The sequence below is a fragment of the Pelobates fuscus genome, chromosome 4 (genome assembly GCF_036172605.1).
Source record: "Pelobates fuscus isolate aPelFus1 chromosome 4, aPelFus1.pri, whole genome shotgun sequence".
NCBI lineage: Eukaryota > Metazoa > Chordata > Amphibia > Anura > Pelobatidae > Pelobates > Pelobates fuscus.
The window spans coordinates 129,143,703-129,165,125 of record NC_086320.1 but is presented as its reverse complement, the minus strand read 5'-3'; positions in this window follow the sequence as shown (position 1 = coordinate 129,165,125).

Below are 21,423 nucleotides of genomic sequence, written 5' to 3'. Positions count from 1 at the left end.
TTTGCACAGTGCACCCAACTAAAAATCAAGCATTATGGAGGGTGAATATCTAATAAGGCTACAGATGTGTATCATTAACCATTCAGGGTACTATGGAAGTAGAGGAATGGTCTGATGGAGGAACCCAATGTGCACGCACAGAGAACACATTAAACCTTTCTCATAGGAAAGCATTGGATCAATGCTTTCTTATGGGGATTTTGAAGATGCTGGACATCTTACATGAGGACGTCCAGCATCATTTTACAGAGTTGAATGCAGTAAAAACACAGGATGCAACTATATTGATTGTACTGTGGGGTATAGTTACTGTACTGTGTGTTTGTGTGTGTGGGGGAGGGGGTATAGGGGCTGTACTGAATCGATTTGGAATCGGGGCTGTACTTTTGTGGATGGGAGGATAGAGGATGTACGGGTGTTTGGGGGGTAAAGGCTGTACTGAAAAGTATGCTGCAAATATTGTATTGTAATCTATATTCTACTGACTGGAACACTGAACATGTGCTGCAGTTTCACTCATTGCCACCTTTTACAATTAATCTGTTCTCAAGTAATAATGATAATACGGTTATGAAGTTAAATAAAATAAAGAGCATCACAGCCTAGTGGGGACACTTGTAAAGGTAAAAAATAGTATGCCCCATAAAGAATAATTTAAACAATGTTAAAAAGTGTAATTTAAAAATTGTTCTCAAAAATTATATCCAATGACAAAATAAATGGATTTCAAATGTGTAAGTTCTGTAGTGAAGTTATATGCTTACAAGTATCGATATACTGATTAAGTCATTTAAATCTCTGAACAAGTGTTAAAGGAACACTATAGTCACCTAAACAACTTTAGCTTAATGAAGAAGTTTAGTGTATAGATAATACCTATCAGGTTTTACTGCTCAATTCAGTGCCATTTAGGAGTTAAATCACTTTGTTTCTGTTTATGCAGCCCTTGCCACACCTCCCCTGGCTATGATTGACACAGCCTGCATGGAAAAAAAAAAAAATCTTACCTTAAACAATTGTATCTCTGTCTATGTAAATTGAACTTTAATCACAATAGCAAGCAATTACCATAGCAGGGGATAAGAAAATCTGAAGTAAACAGAACTTGCAATAAAGAAAGGATACACTTTAGATGGCTCTTTACAGGACGTGTTTAGGAAGGCTGTGCAAGTCACATGCAGGGAGGTGTGACTTGGGTTCATAACCAAAGTGATTTAGCTCCTACATGGCAGCGCATTGAGCAGTGAGGCTGCAGGGACATGTTCTATACACCAAAACTGTTTTGGTGACTATAGTGTCCCTTTAACTGACTGTGACTGAGAATCTTTTTTTTTTTTTATAGACACTATGTCATCCTCTTAACCTTTTAGTAATAAACTAATTTGCAAGGTGCTATTGCAAGGATTTTTGACGATACACCAGTGAAATGTAAAAAAAATCTGCTCGTGTCTACTCACTTAAACATTTGAGAATTAATCTATGTTAAGCCTAAAACTTTGTTGAGTTCTAATCAATGTCTTGCTGAAGGTTAATATTTAAAAGAAAAAAATAAATACATTAAAAGTAGATTTTAAGATAAATTAGTTGAATAGTTCACTATTAGCTCCAGATCAGTAAAGGTGGTGAAGGGGCCAGGATAATATAAGTGTTTTTTTTCTTCAAAGTAAAGTTTAATGAGTTTTCTAAAAACCAGGGCCGGCGCGTCCTATAGGCAACTAAGGCAATCGCCTAGGGCGCACCGGCCCGAGGGGGGGGGGGGGGCAAGTTTGGAGTGACCTGGCAGGAGGGAAGCACACAGTGCTCCCGCTTCCCCATCACTCGGTGTAGCATGGCAGGGCGGTGCGGACAGCGATACAGGAGCTTGTGTTTCCTGTACCCGGCCGGACTGAAAGGAAGTGCTCTCTCAGTGCTATGTTTACACTAGGGTTAATACAGCCTCTAGTGGCTGTCTCACTGTCGGCCGCTAGAGGCGCTTCTGCGCTTCTCACTGTGAAAATCACAGTGAGAAGACGCTGGACGTCCATAGGAAAGCATTGAGAAATGCTTTCCTATGAACTGTTTGAATTTGCGCGCGGCTCTTCGGCGCTGACGTCAGCAGAGGGAGTAGAGTTCCCCAGTGCCGAAGGAGCCCGGCGCTGGAGAAAGGTTAGTGTTTAACCTATTCAGCCCCCTTCAGCCCAGTGGGAGTGGGACCCTGAGGGTTGGGGGGACCTAAAGACCCTATAGTGCCAGGAAAACGAGTTTTCCTGGCACTATAGTGCTCCTTTAACCCCTTAAGTACTGAGCCAAATGTACAAGTTGTGAACAAAACAAAACGTAAACAAAACCTGGCATTTGCGCTATATGTCTGTCCAACTGTAATTCACCTCTTTCATATTAAATGCACGCCCCCTTATTATATATAATTTTATTCAGGGGAAACAGGGCTTTCATTTAATATCATATATTTAGCTATGAAACATAATTTAATATGAAAACAATGGGAGAAAATAAGAAATTTTGTTATTTTGTTAGTTCTACATGACATTGTAACTGCCAATGTCATAATACTGTTTGCTTTTACTGCAGTAAAATACACATATTTGTATTCAGCAAAGTCTCACGTGTAAAACAGTACCCCCTATGTACAGGTTTAATAGTGTTTTGGGAAGTTACAAGGTCATTTGAAATTTAATTTTGCCAGATTGGTTGCCTTTGAGACTGTATAGTAGCCCAGGAATGAAATTTACACCCATAATGGCATACCATTTGCAATAGTAGACAACCCAAGGTATTGCAAATGGGGTATGTCCAGTCTTTTTTAGTAGCCATTTGGTAACAAACACTGGCCAAAGTTAGCGTTAATATTTGTTTGTGTGTGAAAAATACAAAAAACGCCAATTTTGGCCAGTGTTTGTGACTAAGTGGCTACTAAAAAGACTGGACTTACCCCATTTGCAATACATTGGGTGGTCTACTATTGCAAATGGTATGCCATCATAGGGGTAATTTTCATTCTTGGGCTACCATAGGGTCTCAAAGGCAACGTAACTGATCTGGCGAATTTTAATGTGAAAAAAATGAAACATAAGCCTTATATTTGACGCTGTAACTTTTGAAATCACCATAAAACCTGTACATGAGGGGTACTGTTGTACTCGGGAGACTTTGCTGAATACAAATATTTGTATTTGAAAACAGTAAAAAGTATCATAGCAATAATATTGTCCGTGTAAGTGCTGTTTGTGTGTGAAAAATGCAAAAAATGTCACTTTTACTGGTGATATCATCGTTGTAATACATTTTACTGTTTTGAAACACTAATATTTGTGTTCAGCGAAGTCTCCCGAGGAAAACATTAGTGTAGAGTCCTTAAGTGCTGAATATGTTCAAATAGAGTCTAAGAACTCCTGAGGACCTACTATCTAATTTGGCTAGTGTCTATTCTTGTCATAGAGAGTAGGGAATTTTTATAATGTGTGCTGTGTGTAAGGACATAATCCTCATAGAGACTAAAAGGAAATTAGCCAATTTGTATAATTCTATTAGGGGCTAATGGACAAAAGATAGTGAAAAAAGTGAATCAAAAAATGTGAAAAAATAAATGATTTATGGAAACTAAGTTTAGAGCTGAGTGGTCCTATACATAAGAAATATTCTAAACAATAGCACCTATGGGTAAATCATCCGTGAGCAAGTATATACAAATATAATTAATTTTTTTTTAAAAAAAACAACAGTCTATCTGGTAAATCAAAACAATAATCTAACCAAACATATATCCAATTGACATTAGGACCTTGAAAACAATGCTATACCAGCATAGCCGGTTTTTATCACTCTCATGGGAGAGGGAATATTCTACAACAGCAAGTCAGGTATCTAGTAGAGCTACAAAAACACTGTAAATGAGTTCTTCTCATTTAAGCCTTTGGGTGACAGGGTTCCCAGCTGGTGAATCCAAAAGGACTCTGTAAAAGGTTTACACCTCTGTTCCCCCCTCGGGCCGGAATGGGAACATGCTCAATAGCAATACATCTTAAGGTAGCGAGTTGGTGTTGAAACTCTAGAAAGTGTCTGGCCACTGGCTTGTCCGACTTGCGATCACGAAAGGCTAGTCGGATACTGGACCTGTGGCCTCTGATTCTCTCACAGAGAGCCGTCTCTGTTTTGCCAATGTAATTGAGTCCACACGGACATGACAGTTTGTAGATAACAAAATCTGTGTGACAATGTATTCGTTGGTGGATCTTGTATCTTTTGCCTGTGTGTGGGTGTGTGAAGGTTTTGGAGGGGATGATATGGCCGCACGTCACACATCCCAAACACCTCATACACCCTGCATTTATACTGCCCTTGTTCACTGGACTATAGCAATGCTGGGGATCTGTCTTGACTAATAAGTCCCTTAGGTTTTTATTGCGTCGGTAGCAAAACATTGGCTTGTGGCGAAAAGTCTCAGGCAGAGATGGGTCGAGTTCCAATGTATGCCAATTGGCGCGGATGGCTGACGTCAACTCTGAGTTTGCTGTATTGTAGAGCATTGGAAAGATAGACCTATTGGTCTTTTTTGTCACAGGTTTAGGCAAGGAAGAGGAAAAAGTTGTTTTAGCTCCAGATAACGCCTTCTCCAATATCGCTCGTGGGTAACCTCTGGAGTGAAATTTTTCATACATCAAGGGTAGCTGTTCTTCACATTGTTGGCTAAGCGAGTTATTTCTCATAACTCTCAAAAATTGGGAGTATGGTAGTGACTCTTTCAGGTGTCGAGGGTGGAAACTTTCAAAGTGTAGAAGGGTATTGCGATCCGTCGTTTTCGTATAAAGCTTGTATTCGATTTTTTCGTTGATGACCATAATTTCTACGTCCAAGAATTGGACACTGTGTTGATCAATGGTAGCTGTCATCTTTACCGGTGTTGGGAGACGGTTTAAACCTTGGGTAAACTGTAAGGCCTCATCTTTGGACCCCCCCCACAAAATCAGAATGTCATCAATGAAACGAAAATACTTGACGATCTGGTGATTGAAAGGTGTGAGTATGTGTTCTGTTTCATACTCGTACATAAAGGCATTCGCATACATGGGGGCCATGGCTGCTCCCATGGACGTGCCCGCAATTTGTAAATACCAGTCGGTTTTAAATCGGAAATAGTTATTTTGTAGTGCAATTCCCAAGAGATCCAACACAAATTCCACCGGTGGACCCTGATAGTGTGGAGAATGAGTCAAAAGATTCCTCATCGCTTGTATCCCTGTTTCATGTGGGATGATTGTATAAAGACTGCCAACGTCCATGGTGATAAGGGTCCCCTTAAAGGGACCAACCTCCTTCAGACGTGCTAGAAGGTCAGGAGTATCTTTGATACAGGTGGTTAAGGATGTTACAGGACTCTTAAACAAAAAATCAAGATATTTAGCAATTGGCTCCAATATGCCCTGGGATGCTGATACAATTGGGCGTCCGGGAGGATGTTCCTGATTCTTGTGAATCTTTGGAAGAGAGTACAATATTGGAGTATGTGGATGTTTTTTTATAAGAAATTGAGAAAGCTCCAAACTAATGTGGCCAGCTTGTAAGCCAAACATTAGCGTATCCTCTATGATTTTTGCAATCTTATTTGTAGGTTCTTCCTGTAGACGTCTGTATGTGTTTATGTCACTCAGTTGCTGTTTTATTTCATCTGCATCAGCGTCGTAATTGAGGATGACTATCCCCCCTCCCTTATCTGCCGGTCGAATCACAATTGTAGGGTCAGCAGCTAAATTTTTTATCACTGTATGTTCCCAACACCGGTAAAGATGACAGCTACCATTGATCAACACAGTGTCCAATTCTTGGACGTAGAAATTATGGTCATCAACGAAAAAATTGAATACAAGCTTTATACGAAAACGACGGATCGCAATACCCTTTACACTTTGAAAGTTTCCACCCTCGACACCTGAAAGAGTCGCTACCATACTCCCAATTTTTGAGAGTTATGAGAAATAACTCGCTTAGCCAACAATGTGAAGAACAGCTACCCTTGATGTATGAAAAATTTCACTCCAGAGGTTACCCACGAGCGATATTGGAGAAGGCGTTATCTGGAGCTAAAACAACTTTTTCCTCTTCCTTGCCTAAACCTGTGACAAAAAAGACCAATAGGTCTATCTTTCCAATGCTCTATGTAACGGAGCTCCGTGTACCCCGACCGAGTACCCTCCGTTGATGGATGCTCCTAGCGCTCTCAGAGGACTCCAAGCACTGCAGACGACACCACAACCACCGCAGGCTCCACAACCGCCGTAGCTTAACTGGAGCCGCGCCGTCTTCCTTCCACCCTGGATCGGCTTCTGTCCTCCAGGACCGTGTGGGGAAGACCTCTCCTCCAGGAGAGCGTAACAGGAACAAGCTCTTAAAAGAGCTAAGTGATTAAGAGCTCAGGGGAATATGCAGCGCATAGCAATCCCCAGTGTGATATAGCAGTTCCCTCCAATAACGAGACGAGGCTACGTATTGAGGGTCAGAAGAGGTCTGAGGACTGGAACACCCAGCCTGCTTTTTATTAGGATCAGGTACATACAGGACACTCCCAGGGGGAGGATGAAATTGACCAATCACATGCATGGTAACACCCCCACGTCTCCTCCCCTCAGATAAACACATAACCCAATTAAAACATACATTATTTTACCCAAGTTCTGGATGTACCCCAAAAACAGGGGGTACAGCTTTAAATCTGGTATCCTCAAATAGCCCTTGTTCAGGGGAACAGTCTGTCCAAAAATCAGCCCATTCGGATGGATGGTTCGGGAGATACAGAGCTCCAAAGTTTTGACCGACCGCACAGACCAACTAGCCGAAAATAGTTCCATGAGTTTTGGCCTTGCGGTCGGTCTCCGTTCGCACGGTAAAATAGACGAAATTCTTGCCATCCATTCGCATCTTTGTGGTCGCTAGAATCCCCATACTAAGTTAAGCATAACTACCGAACGGCCGGTCGTTCGGTAGTTTCCGTGCGTAATTCTGGATGTCTGGAGGTCTTAGCGGTATTCGCCTGTTTGCGCTTCCGATTTCAGTTCCATGCGTTCACAGGCAAACACCGCTGTTCGCACGCAAGATGGCCGCGAACACGTGGAAAAGTCCCGAAATGGCGGCCACCTATTCAGAGCACAAAGAATTCGCATGAAATCATGCGAACGGCTGTATTCTCCAGTAATGTGATTCTTATGCAATATATTCGCCTAAATCTCCTGGCTGTTAGGTTATATTAGTAGTCCAAACCTACAGCATAGATAAAGGGAAAAAGACAGTCTAATACAAGCCCATATGCCTGAATACAGGGTTTACAGTGCAATATAGTCCAGGACCATAGTCGCAGGGGAGGAGGCAGGCAAGCAGGCCTCTCCAGGACAAAGTGGCGAAGGGCACTTCGTCACACATCTCCCCTTTGGGGGGAAGACTAACCAGGCACCTGACCTTCTGTCGGTCAGTGCCTCCGTTAGTCGATCCACCAACCCACAATAAACAGATGTCCGAGTAGCCCCCCCACAACATCAAAGTACAGGAACAGCCCACCCGCAACACACAGTCACTGCACCTGGGTATTTGGCTGTGGTAATGAGGCCACATGCCGAGGGTACTTGAAGGGCAGAGGCCAACTGCACTCTGCCCAGATGCCAGCTCTTCTGCTGGGGTAGCCTGCAGGACATCAGGCTCTGGACCAGGGACAAAGGTAGGGCAGAGGCCGACTGCACTCTGCCCAGCTGCCAGCTCTTCTGCTGGGGTAGCCTGCAGGACATCAGGCTCTGGACCAGGGAAAAAGGTAGGGCAGAGGCCGACTGCACTCTGCCCAGATGCCAGCTCTTCCACTGGGGTAGCCTGCAGGACATCAGGCTCTGGACCAGGGACAAAGGTAGGGCAGAGGCCGACTGCACTCTGCCCAGCTGCCAGCTCTTCTGCTGGGGTAGCCTGCAGGACATCGGGCTCTGGACCAGGGAAAAAGGTAGGGCAGAGGCCGACTGCACTCTGCCCAGCTGCCAGCTCGTCTGCTGGGGTACTGAGACCATAGTCCGGCTCAGTAGCCAAGGGAACATGGACGTCAGTAGGGGTTAACATCGCCTCCGTTAACCCTGGTGCCACGCTAGGAGTTAGCTGGGGAGGGGAATTTGTACTTACCCCCTCCTCTGGGTGTCCCGGTGAGGGTAGTTGGGGATCTGGAAAGGCTGTCCAGCATCCCTGTAGGTCAGGCACAGAGACCACGGTCCCATCTGCGCCGTCTGGAGGATTAGTGTCTCCCCTTGTTAGGGGAAGCTGCCGCTGGGGAGAGGGGGTGCTGTGCTCCTTTCCCGGAAACACAGGCTGCCGCTGGAGAGGGAGACCGCCTGTCTCCACTCCCTTACCATGGTCCTGTTGCTGTAGAGAGGGACCAACTGTCTCTGCTCTCTGTAGGACACACTGCTGCTGGGGGGGAAGGGCGGCACCTTCGGCCCCCTGGGGTACACACTGCTGCTGGAGAGGGAGACCGCCTGTCTCCACTCCCTTACCATGGTCCTGTTGCTGTAGAGAGGGACCAACTGTCTCCGCTCTCTGTAGGACACACGGCTGCTGGGGGGAAAGGACGACCCCTTCGGCCCCCTGTAACTCACGCTGTTGCTGGGGCGCAGGGACGGAATACTTTGCCCTCACTGCCCGATATTCTGCTTCCATCTGCAGATACTCCGCCAGTTCTCTCCTTATTCTTGGTACCATTTCCTCGGTTAGAAGGGACCCGTAGACATCCAACCGCCGCTTCAGCATAGCGTCAAACTGTACGTGACTATACCAATAGTCCAGTTTTGCTGGGTGTTCCCAGGATGCTGTTCCTCGCCCTAGGGAAGCCATCCTGTTGTAGCCAGGGGCGCTGCCCAATGGCTAGCGTTGCCCTCAATTGTAACTCCAAACGTTACCAGTGTCTCTGAGCTGCTTCTCCTCGCACTAGGACGCCATCCCACCGCTGCCACCACTGTAACGGAGCTCCGTGTACCCCGACCGAGTACCCTCCGTTGATGGATGCTCCTAGCGCTCTCAGAGGACTCCAAGCACTGCAGACGACACCACAACCACCGCAGGCTCCACAACCGCCGTAGCTTAACTGGAGCCGCGCCGTCTTCCTTCCACCCTGGATCGGCTTCTGTCCTCCAGGACCGTGTGGGGAAGACCTCTCCTCCAGGAGAGCGTAACAGGAACAAGCTCTTAAAAGAGCTAAGTGATTAAGAGCTCAGGGGAATATGCAGCGCATAGCAATCCCCAGTGTGATATAGCAGTTCCCTCCAATAACGAGACGAGGCTACGTATTGAGGGTCAGAAGAGGTCTGAGGACTGGAACACCCAGCCTGCTTTTTATTAGGATCAGGTACATACAGGACACTCCCAGGGGGAGGATGAAATTGACCAATCACATGCATGGTAACACCCCCACGTCTCCTCCCCTCAGATAAACACATAACCCAATTAAAACATACATTATTTTACCCAAGTTCTGGATGTACCCCAAAAACAGGGGGTACAGCTTTAAATCTGGTATCCTCAAATAGCCCTTGTTCAGGGGAACAGTCTGTCCAAAAATCAGCCCATTCGGATGGATGGTTCGGGAGATACAGAGCTCCAAAGTTTTGACCGACCGCACAGACCAACTAGCCGAAAATAGTTCCATGAGTTTTGGCCTTGCGGTCGGTCTCCGTTCGCACGGTAAAATAGACGAAATTCTTGCCATCCATTCGCATCTTTGTGGTCGCTAGAATCCCCATACTAAGTTAAGCATAACTACCGAACGGCCGGTCGTTCGGTAGTTTCCGTGCGTAATTCTGGATGTCTGGAGGTCTTAGCGGTATTCGCCTGTTTGCGCTTCCGATTTCAGTTCCATGCGTTCACAGGCAAACACCGCTGTTCGCACGCAAGATGGCCGCGAACACGTGGAAAAGTCCCGAAATGGCGGCCACCTATTCAGAGCACAAAGAATTCGCATGAAATCATGCGAACGGCTGTATTCTCCAGTAATGTGATTCTTATGCAATATATTCGCCTAAATCTCCTGGCTGTTAGGTTATATTAGTAGTCCAAACCTACAGCATAGATAAAGGGAAAAAGACAGTCTAATACAAGCCCATATGCCTGAATACAGGGTTTACAGTGCAATATAGTCCAGGACCATAGTCGCAGGGGAGGAGGCAGGCAAGCAGGCCTCTCCAGGACAAAGTGGCGAAGGGCACTTCGTCACACTCTACAATACAGCAAACTCGGAGTTGACGTCAGCCATCCGCACCAATTGGCATACATTGGAACTCGACCCATCTCTGCCTGAGACTTTTCGCCACAAGCCAATGTTTTGCTACCGACGCAATAAAAACCTAAGGGACTTATTAGTCAAGACAGATCCCCAGCATTGCTATAGTCCAGTGAACAAGGGCAGTATAAATGCAGGGTGTGTGAGGTGTTTGGGATGTGTGACGTGCGGCCATATCATCCCCTCCAAAACCTTCACACACCCACACACAGGCAAAATATACAAGATCCACCAACGAATACATTGTCACACAGATTTTGTTATCTACAAACTGTCATGTCCGTGTGGACTCAATTACATTGGCAAAACAGAGACGGCTCTCTGTGAGAGAATCAGAGGCCACAGGTCCAGTATCCGACTAGCCTATCGTGATCGCAAGTCGGACAAGCCAGTGGCCAGACACTTTCTAGAGTTTCAACACCAACTCGCTACCTTAAGATGTATTGCTATTGAGCATGTTCCCATTCCGGCCCGAGGGGGGAACAGAGGTTTAATCCTTTTACAGAGAGAGTCCTTTTGGATTCACCAGCTGGGAACCCTGTCACCCAAAGGCTTAAATGAGAAGAACTCATTTACAGTGTTTTTGTAGCTCTACTAGATACCTGACTTGCTGTTGTAGAATATTCCCTCTCACATGAGAGTGATAAAAACTGGCTATGCTGGTATAGCATTGTTTTCAAGGTCCTAATGTCAATTGGATATATGTTTGGTTAGTTTATTGTTTTGATTTACCAGATAGACTGTTGCTTTTTAAAAAAAAAAAAAAAATTGAATTATATTTGTATATACTTGCTCACGGATGATTTACCCATAGGTGCTATTGTTTAGAATATTTCTTATGTATAGGACCACTCAGCTCTAAACTTAGTTTCCATAAATCATTTATTTTTTCACATGTTTTGATTCACTTTTTTCACTATCTTTTGTCCATTAGCCCCTAATAGAATTATACAAATTGGCTAATTTCCTTTTAGTCTCTATGAGGATTATGTCCTTACACACAGCACACATTATAAAAATTCCCCACTCTCTATGACAAGAATAGACACTAGCCAAATTAGATAGTAGGTCCTCAGGAGTTCTGGGACTCTATTTGAACATATTCAGCACTTAAGGACTCTACACTAATGTTTTATTAGTTTCACAATCTGAGGTTCCTCAATGGCACACTTTTAATTTATATTTTTCTCTTTCAGCCCCACGGTGCGTCCAGGTTGCCTAGCAACTTGCTCTCTAAACACACTCGTTCGCATAATGTTAAGTCTGATCGGCTTCAATACATGCGGGAGCAGCCAATGAGACTTATGCGTCTATGGTTGCCCCAGCGACATGTTACAGCCATCCAATAGCATCACGTTTGGTCCGGAGTTCCGAGCCATGTGACTACGAACCCGGAAGTGTTGGATGAGTGCGCTGGCAACCTGGACGGACCTGGCGGGAAAGGGAAATTCTTATCATCTGTGGGTAAGTAATTATTTTTAATTACTTTTATTGCATGCCCTATATAAGCTTCTTCATTCTTAGTGATATGAGTGTCCTGATGAAAGCTCCTAATAGGAGCTGAAACGTTGATGTGGTTTCTCTGAATAAAGAAGATTGTATTTGAAAACCCCAGGAGTGCCGGTATTTTTTTCTTTGTATATATATATATATATATATATAATTTTTGTAAAATATTTTTATTTAAATATAGGCATATATATAGTGATATATACAAGTCAGAGGTAGTGTGAGATGTCTTAGCTGTGTCACTTGGTCCCGTCACGCACATTTAATGACCCTCACAACAATAAACGATATAATATTCGTCATACTATTACCTGCAAGACTACACACGTTATTTACAAGATATCTTGCCCATGCGGACTTGCCTATATTGGCAAAACCATCACTCCCCTGTGCGATCGTATTAGGGGTCACAGATCCAACATCAGAACAGCATATCGAGATGGCTCCTCTGATAAGCCGGTCAACAAACATTTTTTGGAGAAGAAATATCCCCTTGCAACCCTCAAATTTGTGGCATACCACAGTGCACAGCTGTAAAAGATCCTGATGTAAGCCATGCACTGTGGCTGAAACGTTGATCAAGTTTTAAGCAATGAAATAAAAGGAAAATCGTTTTAAAGAAACGAAAAGACCATGAGTGCTTGCCTCTTGTTCCGTATATTTGTGTATATTATGGCATTGGCTTAACAGCACCAGGCAAAAATTCACATTGAAGTGTGTGTGCAAGGAGACAATAGGACTTTATATATATATATATACTAATATCACAATACAGTTAGAACGAAATAACACACATCTATATATTTTTGAATTATTTCTTTTGTATTTGTTATTTTTATTTTTTAACGTATTTACATATTTATTTTTTTATATTATATATATATATATATATATATATATAACAATATTTATATATATATATCACTCTCACATGGCCGGGAGAGGGCCAAAGGAGGCAGGATCCACCGCGGGGGACTCCCTAGGATCCCAGGTAAGTCCCCCGACCGCGATCGCCGGCGTGGGATTGCCGGCGACCGGGTAAGTAAGAAAAACCGTGAGGGCGTACTATTACGCCCTGCAGTGTTTAGAGCCGCTTAGAATAGGGCGTAAAAGTATGCCCTATGGTTTTAAGGGGTTAAACAAAAGAAAAATAATGTGTGTTTAAGTTTTTCCTGAACTCATAGCTCTCATTTTCTAATGTCATTGGCAACACCTCTTTGATAACAGGGATCACATCAGATTTCAAGTATAGTGAAATAGCAGTAGTTGCCACAAATATGTCCTACCATAATCTTCTTCACCTTGGCAAAATTGTCATGAAACATTTTAAGTAAACAAACTTCCGGTGTTAAGTCTACCACAGAAGAATTAATATCTTGCATTATTGTATATAATTTTTTCCAAAACAATTTTAAATGAGGGCATTTCCATTACATGTGGGAATATGTGCCAGTTTGTCCACAGCCACGCCAACATAAGTTGATAGAATTGGGATACATTTTTTGAATTCTGGACGGGGTCAAGTACCTGTCATGGCATTCATATCCCAACACACAGGAAAGAGGAAATCCTCAAAACATGAATCCAAAAGGCATGTTACCGAGCCTTAGAATGGCCTGACTTTACGTATTACTACAACAAGAAATGGGGTCAAGATAAATCAAGGACAGGAATCACAGAAAAACTCAGAGTCAAGACAAAGTCGGGGTCAGGATACCAGAAATCAGAAGTCAAATATGAGACTGGGGTCAGGATACCAGAAATTAGAAGTCAAATACAAAGCCGAGGTCAAACACAGGAAATCACAAGGGAATTACCAGGAGCACTAAACGAGGATCCAAACAGAAACCGTGATAGTGCAATGAATGGAGGCTAAAACAAGCCTTAAATAGGCTCAAAAAAATTCCCATTGGTCCACGCATTTTCTGCGAGCCCAAACAGCATTGGGTCACCTAGATGACTTGGTCCCTTTAAGGTAATGATGACATGGCTATTTATTTTATTTTTAGAGGTTGCAGTTCGTCACGCGAACCAGCAGAGGGAGCCATTCGCGGGACCGAAGGTAAGTATTATATTCAGGCTGCGCAGCCATGTGGAGCATTCGGACAGTGTGGCACGAGGACTGAGGCATTGCAGTCACACGGTGCGTTCTACCCGCGTGGCCGGAGGAGAGGAGTGTTGCGGGCACCGGGTAAAGGTACGTTTGAGACACTACCAACCTAATATATTACTTTGTAGTGGTTCTCTAAGTGACCTGAGTATTGAATTATGCTCTTCAAATACTGTCTGGAGATCTCTCTCCAACGCTTTCAGAAAGTCTAATATGGTTTTGGGCCTAGAATTTACAAAGGAGTAACACGGTGAAATAATTTGTTTCCTATCTGGGTCATCATTTTTTTTTTTTTTTTTTAATGTAATTTCATTAAATGAGTGTAGTTTTGTACAAGCATAGGTTTAATTCCATTTGAAGGGATCCTTGGCTCTTATTTTAATTATCCTAATTTTACCTTACCAAATTGTTATAGGATATGCAGCACTGAATCAAGAGAGGTAGTTGGATTTCGCAAAGACAGAATGATATTGTCAGCGAAAAGTCCAAGTGTGACTAACATCACCAATCTTAACGCCCTTCATCATTGGTTCATTACTAATCAATTAGGCCAAGGTTTCCATCACCAAAATAAATAAGAGAGGATATGTCTTATAACCCTGTCTTATTCCATGGGTAAATAGAAAATTCTCTGACATGAAACTTGTGGCCGAAACTCCAGCAGTGGGGTAATGTTATAATGCAAATAATGTATCCACATACAATTTTTTCTCAGATCAGCTGCATCTGAATAAGTAGCTCTAGTTGTCAAATTTACACTATTTGTTTTGGACTAATATCAATATTAAATTATCTTTCAATAGCATGTTAACAAATGTATTTGACCGCAGAATTAATGTTTCAGCAACAATAAGAATATGCATTATCACCAAATTTGTATTCTTTGGGATTCTCAGAGGGACAATTTAAAAAAATCTGTATCTGTGGGTCAACGGTCGCTTCAGTGATAGTATTAGTTGTAATAATTAATCTATGAAATCCTAAGATGAATTTATTATGGGGCAAAACCAGCACACAAGTGTGATGTTACATAGTTAACCAAAACCCCTACAGCAGGAGTCTGAGGTCACCCAGTATATTTTAGCTAACCACGAGGGACCCAAGTACTATCCGTAAACAATTTGGACATGATTCTCTATATAATTCATGCAATTAGTAACACCTCTCATGTTATTTAAGTTCTGATATCAGAATGTGGAGTCAAAGGTTTTTGTTTTTCCCATTGAACAATAAAGTCACATTTAATAATAACTAGACAGGTAATTACAACATAGAGATGTAGTGTGTTTAACCAACGGATCCACATGGCACATTTTGTTCAGCTGAGTTTGAAGAATAATCATTGGTTCTAAGGTGTTGTGTGTTTTGAATAATTTTTCCTTCAGACAGTGTACTATACATAAATATGGGTAGCATTGTGTTTCTTTTATGCCATATTTTTTATTATTCTCTTCAAAAGGAGGCATGCCTTTCAAACCGATTATGACTGAGTAATAGAATGTTTCTACCACAGAGTTTAGTATAGTTGAAGGACAATAAGTCCACCTCCCATGTTATTTAGGGCCCACTCCTGCCACTAATGAGTGGAGGCTTGTAGGACACTGTCCCCCCGGATTTATTTTTAGAGAACACACCTGCCGCCTGTGTGGGGGGGCTTTGGGGACAATACATCCCCTTATTAATTGTATTTACTATTCCCACCTTTGGCCACAAGTGGGGACTGGAGGGGACTCTATGCCCCACATTTATTTTGATATTGGAAAATTGGTAAGTCAGTAGTCTATGTTTATGACAGAGAGCAGCCACTGGCTGTAGACATGCCCCTATTAGCAGCAACACAGGTAGGGGCAGGAGGGAGGATTTTACCTCCTTTATTTACCAATACTAAATATTTTTTACTTAGTATTAGTAAAGTTGTCTAAAACACCAAACTTATGAAAAGAAAGGGCTTTTCATCATTTTGTTCTTCTTAGTAGATAGCTCTATAATTATTGTGGGATTGCATAAGGATGCCAAAAATGAGCTATCTACTAAAGATCTACCTAATTTAGTAGCCTTAAATATGGCAATCTCCCAAGTGAAAAAAATTAGAGGGTTATCTACTAAAAAGCTGCAAGATGCAGACATGGCCAGCGGCATGTATTGGAATTTCATTTGTCTAAATTTAGGAAATCTCCACTCATTACTATCAAATTAATTGATTATGTCTGTCTGCGTGGACTAATTTGGAAATAGGTACATTTTGTAATGAGTTATTTCTTGCATATTTATACATAGAAACATAGAATGTGACGGCAGATAAGAACCATTCGGCCCATCTAGTCTGCCCAATTTTCTAAATACTTTCATTAGTCCCTGGCCTTATCTTATAGCTAGGATAGCCTGTACTTAAATAACTTTGCACTATAATGAGTGTATAAAACGTATTAATTATTTTCATATATTTATTTGAAAGCTGAAAATTTAAGAGTCATTTCATTTTCATTTTTTTATTATAATATATAATATATATAATTAACTAGTTATAATTGTAAAATAATTTAGTTTTTTAGGTTTTTTTTCATAAATAAGGATTATCTTAAAATGTTCCAGGCCATAGCAGTAGAATACTAATACTATATATACTGTACCAACACTATTATGACATATAGATAGACCCTCCTTTGGGTAGCTTAGCATTACAGACCCCATTTTCAGCTGAATTAATGGAGATATGAAATATTGCACTGACTAAGGTTGCCGGGCAGGTTCCATGCACATATCATAATTGTATTAGCTTGGAAAATATTACTCGGCCTCAAAAGTTACTTTGCATTCTTTCACTCCTGTCAGGGTATATAATTAAATTCTTATGATGAGTGGACTTATTTGGAGTATGATTTACTTTATACTTGATTTAGCTTTTTGGGATGTCAAACCAATAAGAATGATGGCAGCCAATGCATCACAGTCCCTATCAAACAGACTGTATGTAAAAAACCTATGTATTAGCTGTATTATAAATATCAGAACACTATTTTAAAATTCTCATTTAACCCCATCCAACATTTTTTTTTACATGCAAATCTGCAGTGATGTTACTACCGCAAAGGATTCTGGGTGGGCGAATGCAAACTAGTTTAACAAAGAATCACATTTTTGCCTTATTCCATTTTAAACATGGATTCCTTTGAGTCTGCGTTTGCTGTATACAGCAGCTTTGAAACACAACATAGGAAAAGATGCAAAGCCAGTGAACCACCCATAGACAGTAGTGATGTCGCGAACATAAAATTTTCCGTTCGCGTATGGCGAACGCGAACTTCCGCAAATGTTCGCGAATGGGCGAACCGGGCAAACTGCCATAGACTTCAATAGGCAGGCGAATTTTAAAACCCACAGGGACTCTTTCTGGCCACAATAGTGATGGAAAAGTTATTTCAAGGGGACTAACACCTGGACTGTGGCATGCCGGAGGGGGATCCATGGCAAAACTCCCATGGAAAATTACATAGTTGATGCAGAGTCTGGTTTTAATCCATAAAGGGCATAAATCACCTAACATTCCTAAATAGTTTGGAATAACTTGCTTTAAAACATCAGGTATGATGTTGTATCGATCAGGTAGTATAAGGGTTACGCCCGCTTCACAGTGACAGACCAAACTCCCCGTTTAACGCACCGCAAACAACCGCAAACAGTCAGAGCCGGCGCTACCTGTTAGGTGTACTAGGCAGCCACCTAGGGCGGCCCTTGGGAAGGGGCGCCGCCAGGAGCGCCGGTCCCCCTAATGCTGCAGCCGCCCGAGCGCTCTGTAAAGAGCCTCAGGCGGCTGCAGCTCTGCCCGAGCTGGTGCGTCCATGAGGGCGCACCGCCCGGGCGCAACATGAGGAGGGGGACTAACAGGAGGGAAGCACTCAGCGCTCCCTCCTGTCCCTCCCTCACTGTAGCGTGGCCGAGCCCTGTATGGTCCGGCCGGGTACAGGGAGCATCTGTCTCCTGTACCCGACCGGACTAACAGGAAGTGCACACTCAGTGTGCACTTCCTTTTAGTCTGGCGGGGTACAGGAAACAAAATCTCCCTGTACCAAAATCTCCCTGTAGCCCTATACAGGGCTCGGCCACGCTACAATAGAGGTAGGGGAGGGTGGGGGGAAATAAATTGAAAGGTGGGAGGGGTGGGGGGGAGGAATAAATGGAAAGGGGGGGAAATAAATTGAAAGGGGGGAGGAATAAATGGAAAGGGGGGAATAAATGGAAAGGGGGGATAAATTGACAGGGGGTAATAAATTGAAAGGTAGGGGGTATAAATGGAAAGGGGGGAATAAATTGATAGGGGGTAATAAATTGAAAGGGGGGAATAAATGGAAAGGGAGGGAGGGGGAATATATTGACAGGGAGGGGAATAAATTGACGGGGGGTAATAAATTGAAAGGGGGGGGATAAATGGAAAGGGAGGGAGGGGGAATATATTGACAGGGAGGGGAATAAATTGACAGGGAGGGGAATAAATTGACAGGGGGTAATAAATTGACAGGGAGGGAGGGGAAAATATTGACAGGGAGGGGAATAAATTGACAGGGAGGAGAGGGGAATAAATTGAAAGTGAGGGGGGGATAAATTGACAGGGAGGGTGGGGGGAATAAATTGACAGGGAGGGTGGGGGGAATAAATTGAAAGGGGGGGAATAAATGGACAGGGGGGAATAAATTGACAGGGAGGGTGGGGGGAATAAATTGACAGGCAGGGTGGGGGAATAAATTGACAGGGAGGGGGGGAATAAATTGACAGGGAGGGTGGGGAGAATAAATTGAAAGGGGGGATACATTGAAAGGGAGGGGAAATAAATTGACAGGGTGGGGGGAGAAATTGACAGGGAGGGGAATTGACGGGGTTGGGAGGGGGAATGAGAGTGGAGAGGGGAGAAGAGAGTGACAACGGGGGAGACGAGAGTGACAAGGGAGGGGGGAGAAGAGAGGAACAAGGGGGGGAGAAGAGAGTGATACACACACAATGCACCCCTTACACAAAAAGACAATGCACCCCTTGCACACAGAAAAACACACAATGCATTACACACACAGACACACACACTCACACAAGCAATGCAACCCTTACACACAATGCATTCCTTACACACACTCAATGCACCCCTTACAGACGCACACACTGCATCCCGTACATACACAGAAACACACCTTGCAGCCCTTACACATACAAACACAGATTCACACAATGCATTCCTTACACACATATCAGGACATCCCCTACTCCACCTCCTGTGAACAAACTCATTGGTGGAACATGAAGGTGGACCCTGGACCCAGACCTTGATCTGGGCGTTAAAAAAATGGAGCTGCTTCCCGTTCTCCCAGAACATTGATTTTTGTGACCACAGTTACAAACAGCGTGTTCTACACCAGACCAGTGGAGCCAGACTACAGCTAGAGCCCATCATCATCCTCATCTGTTGTAAGTAGGCAATCTAGTATATTATTCGTGGCACTAATCTCTAATTTACCGCACATTAAAGAAACACTACAGTTCCCAGAACCACTTCAGCTTAATGTAGTGGTTCTGGTGTCTATAGCCTGTCCCTGCAGGCCTTTTAATGTAAACACGGCGGTACTGCAGCACTTGCGTTAGTTAACGGCAGATCATATGGGTGGGGCATTGTGATGTCATATGGGGGGGGGGAGAGGGGCGGCAAACTTTACTTTTGCCTATGGCGGCAAAAATCCTTGCACCAGCTCTGCAAACAGTCCATTTGCACAACCGCAAACTCCCCATTTGCACAAGGTTGGATACCAAGCTAGCCATGTCCCGTTCCTTGTCCTCACTGATGTCATTGAAGGTCTCTTCCTCCACCCAGCCACGTACAACACCAAGGGTCCCCGAAAGGTGACAACAAGCCCCCTGTATTTTTTTTTTAAAAATGAACACTACTGTTACACCAGATATGAGTTGCACTGGTGTGACACTGTGCCCTGGCAGGCCCTGAAACGCACACGTGTGAAGGAAACTGACTGCTATTGTTTCACAGTCAAATTTCTCGTTTTTTTTTTTTAAATGTACACTACTGTTACACCAGATATGAGTTGCACTGGTGTGACACTGTGCCCTGGCAGGCCCTGAAACGCACATGTGTGAAGGAAACTGACTGCTATTATATTACAGTCAAAAATTTTTATAAATGCAAGCTATTGTGACACCAGATATGAGTGGTGGCACTGGGACCACCTTAAAAATATTGGATATCGCAAAAAATCATGATCACTATATACTTTCTCTACAGACCTCTAAAACGAAGCAAACTACTCATCCATCCGCTATACCACTTTATCCCACCTAGAACTAGTGCCCAGTTAAAATAATTGACTCTTACTTACCCACACTCAGTCATGCCACACACATTTCACCACTACTCTCCCTGAATCCCTCTGACTACGGCTAAATTCATCTTCTACATCAGAAAACTACTCCTAAGATTGGGTTGTATCCATGTCTCGGGTCTTTCATTTAGAATAGGGGCAGCTTCGGTCTCCTTCAACACTGACACTCCAGTGCATATTATTAAAAGATTGGGCAGATGGAAATCCTCAGTCTACAACCGATATATTCCTCATCCCGAGAAAGAAATGAGGAAAGCTTATAAAAGTTTGGCTTTGTAAATTTGATGCAATAAGTGTGTTTTTCTTTAATACCTTTTCACCCTCTTTGCATGAACCCGATTTACATTACTAATGTGTTTCTGAACATATATATTATATTATTCACTCACTCACTCACTCACTCTCTGGGCCGACCTAAGACATCATGCTGCCTAGGTCCAACGATAAATGACTATGGGGGATAATGTATAATAAACACAGGTTACTGGCTATGGGAGGATAATGTATAATAAACACAGGTTACTGGCTATGGGGAGGATAATGTATAATAAACACAGGTCACTGGCTATGGGAGGATAATGTATAATAAGCACAGGTTACTGGCTATGGGAGGATAATGTATAATAAACACAGGCTACTGGCTATGGGGGGGGATAATGTATAATAAACACAGGTTACTGGCTATGGGGGGATACTGTATAATAAACACAGGTTACCGGCTATGGAGGGATAATGTATAATAAACACAGGTTACTGGCTATGGGAGGATAATGTATAATAAACACAGGTTACTGGCTATGGTAGGATAATGTATAATAAACACAGGTTACTGGCTATAGGGAGGATAATGTATAATAAACACAGGTTACTGGCTATGGGGGGGATAATGTATAATAAACACAGGTTACTGGCTATGGGGGATAATGTATAATAAACACAGGTTACTGGCTATGGGGGATAATGTATAATAAACACAGGTTACTGGCTATGGGAGGATAATGTATAATAAGCACAGGTTACTGGCTCTGGGGGGATAATGTATAATAAACACAGGTTACTGGCTATGGGAGGGTTAATGTATAATAAACACAGGTTACTGGCTATGGGGGATAATGTATAATAAACACAGGTTACTGGCTATGGGA